This window comes from Lepisma saccharinum, chromosome 6, assembly GCF_977018435.1.
Source record: "Lepisma saccharinum chromosome 6, izLepSacc3.1, whole genome shotgun sequence".
Lineage (NCBI taxonomy): Eukaryota > Metazoa > Arthropoda > Insecta > Zygentoma > Lepismatidae > Lepisma > Lepisma saccharinum.
In genome coordinates this window covers 26608190-26611958 of record NC_139234.1, presented here as the reverse complement: position 1 = coordinate 26611958, position 3769 = coordinate 26608190, and positions in this window count along the sequence as shown.

Sequence of the window (3769 nt, the reverse complement as noted above, 5' to 3'; positions counted from 1 at the left end):
CGAGTAAAGTATATGTGCTTTTTAATGTTTGTGTGTTTACTGTATGCCATGTATCATTAAATCAGGATATAAACATGCCATAATATTTTTTTCCACTGTTGCTAGAATGTAGTGCATAGTTATTCATGCCATCTTTAGCAATGATACTCTGGCGCAAAAAAATAATTTCTTTGGATTATTCATAATCCAATCTTGTATTAATTAACAAATTAGATGTTTTAAGGTCATATTTAAAAATGTGTAGCTTTATCTCAGTTGGATTCATGACTTTCTTAGACCATATTTGCCCCTCCCCCAAAAAACTGGAACCTGAATGAATTATGTAGTTTTTTCTACCCCTGATCATATATATTTGGCTATCTTTATTACGTATAATAATATGCACTATATTTCCAACGCAAAAGAAACAGTTGGCGAATTTTCCAACACCAGTTTCATTCTGCCTATATTACACAATGTGATAATTAATTGAAATAAAGGCATTAATAAAGGGCAATACCAGTGGCGATGCTAGATAAAGGGCAACTAGGGCACTGCCCCACAACATTTTTAACATAAAAAGTTCATCTGAAGAGACGATCGGTATATAACTATTTTTTCCCCTCCACTCCTACGTTGCTGCAACCAGACGTACAGAGTGTGCATCCTGTGCGAGGCTAATATATTTCTGCGTCCTGTTGAAGAGAGTCAGATCTCAGCTCTGCCCTGAGACGTGACGTCACTGACTGATCCAAAGCTTTACAGCATAGGCAAGGGACGGTACCCCTTCACAATGGAAAAGCGCAAAATTCGTAGCTGCCTTTGGGCAGTGGACGAGGTGCCCTGCCCATTCATGTTTGCCTCGTTCACCGTTCAGTGTTTCCAACTCTTGGCAGGCACTTCATTCGTTCTTCCAGCCTTCGTACTTTCACCTTCATCAGTAAGATGCAGCAATAACCTAGAAAAAAAATCCTCGCTTGTTCCGGCGACCTGAAAAGTTGACAACACTTTTTATTGCCAAAACTAGTCCCTCGGTGTTTTCAAAAAGATCCTCCTTCCTTTCCATTGTATACGGATTTGGATTTGAGTTAGTGTGTGAGTTTGCGTTGCGTTTCATCTGTGTGCGTATTGATCGCTAATGAAATAATTAATTTTTTTCGCTAGTGAAAGAGTTTATAGTTACTGTACGTATGTATTTATTTGTGTGGTTGTGTCTGTGTTCCAGTCAACTTGACATGCAGATTATCTTCGTAAGTATAAACGAACTTTTTTGGGGGTACATAGACAATGAAAAGTGTTGTAACTGAACTTAACGGTGCATCATCTTCCTAGTGCTGCCTCCTAGAGGAAGAAGAAGCAAGCTACTGTTGCTAGACAAGAGTCTGTGCAAACAGGACCGGGAATGGTGAACGTAGTTTCGTTATAATGTAAAGTGTTACGTTGTTTGCGAGTTTGTGTAATAAATGCAGTTAATCTTGTTAACATATGTGTTTCCATCACACAACATTATTGATATTAGATCGGAATTTGTTACTTTCATTCCAAATAGTGACCCATTGTTCGAACAATTTACTTACTCTATGTCAAGGAACTCTTCTCAAAAACCTTAAAGAAAAATTTAGAGGTTATCTGCCCCCCCACCCCCACCCAAAAGAAAAATGTGCCCTGCCTGCCTGCAAAGGCACGCGCCGCCCCTGGGCAATACCTACTTCGAATAAACATAGTTTCATTCCTTAAAACAACACAGGATGTAGAATAAAAAAGTAAAATTTGCCTACCGTTATATTTGCCGTTGACTGTACATCTTATCATATGGTTGCAGCCTATTCTGTGCCCATCTCAAGACAAAAATCGATCTACGTAGCTTGTTCCAGTGTGTCGTTAGAGAAACAAGGTTCGGAACCACTGCTCTAGAGTATCATCGAATCATCTCTTTACACAGTGTTTTCAAAATACTAAAGAATAAAACTATAAACGTGGTATACGTGCGGTTGTGCGCTTGTGAAACGACCTTGGTGTGATCTTTCACTCAGATGTTCGTCGACGTCAATACCGTCTAGGTTTACCCTGAACTAGCGACGTGCTCAAGTGGTTTGAACTCTCGATGACACGTTGTAGACTCAGTGGAAGATTAAATCCCTTTTCCCCTGGAAAGAATTGGCTACTCCGCCACTAGCCTCAGAACACAAATACAGCATTGTATCCATTTAACACAGATAAAGTCATAGACAAGAAGGAGATAATGGGATGTCAATGTAAACAGGAGGTAAAATTCTTTGCTTGTCCCTCACCTTGGGGAAAAAAATCTTATTTGTCACCTCCTGAAAAACACCTTCTGGCTGAATACTTTTAAAAATGTAAATTTCGTCCAAATTCGTTTAATTTCAAAGTAATCGTATTTCTCATTTCCATCTTTTTGAGGGTCGGGACTCAGGAGGTTGGTTAATTGTCCATACGGTCGTCGTTGTCAATAAACACACTGTATTCTCCAAGATTTTTCACTAAGGGCAAAAGTTGGGGGGGGGGGGTTACATTATGCCAATGATTGCAGTTTTGTTATGAATGTCACTATTCCTAAAATAAAACTCCGTAATTGATGGATGACAACCATGAATGTAGAAATAATTTTAAATATTCGCCTCTGCACTGAAGGTAAGACGAATTGCCACATCAAGATGAACACATCGCTTCATGTTTGTTTTCTTTTCAAACCGGCAGGGTGCAGCAGAAGTGCAATGTTATGTAAACACTATTTTCCTTCTTGTAGCATCGCTTACCCTTAAAATCTCTCAATGTTTCTGCAAGTCCACAAGAAACTACAAGGCCACTGCAAGGTAAACGGCATTAGTTACTCGAGGGCTCTACGCATGCGCACTAGAAACCGGCCTTGGCCTGGCGATGATGGTGGTGGGAAATCCCTCCGTCAAGGGAAATTTTGGGAAAAAACGGGAAATGTTTTAAAGGTTACAAAACGATACACGACAGTATTATCAAACGTTTTCCCATTTGAGCTGTGTTTGTTGCTGTTAATTTATAAAACAGGCATCGGTAAATAGGAACATATTTAAGAGACGAAATCATGTCCCCCCCAACATTGATTGATTCGTTTGCTTTATTTTATTTCGCTTTTTGTGTCACTTTTGTCTAATTTGCTAAGATGGGGAGGAGTGATGACATGATGAAATTGATGAATAAATACTCACAAACATCAATGACCAGACCAAGATTCGAACCCAGGCTCCCTTGCGTCGTAGCGCTATGTGCTAACCACTCCGCCACAGAGGCCGGCTTCATATCCCCAACGATTTACCTTAGGTTCCAAGAGGTTAAAAACATTATATCTAGCATATACATTTTAATAAACATGGACATTTTTTATAAGCAAGTGCCCTCCTTGCCCCACGAAATTACGCCTACGCCATGAGGGCCGGACTCTTGTTTCTATCCTCAAGACTTTCTCCGTCCTTCATTCTCATTTACACTTTCTTTTCTCTATATTTACTTTTTTCTCTATATTTTCGCTTTGTATCTTTCTTCTCTCTCTTTTCAACTTTCATTTATCTTTCACTTTTCTCTCCAATTCCCTTTCTTATCTCTCGTTATTTTCCTACTTTCTTTTTTCTTGTTTTTCTATTTTTTTCCTTCTCTCCTGTTTTCTCTCTCTTCCTCTTTATCTGCTCTATTTCTCATGTTCGCTATTTGGGTGTGCAAAGACAATTTCACGCCCACCTCTGGTGTTCTTGTATTAATAATTCAAATTCATAATAATTTCAAGATGGCTAAAATCGTG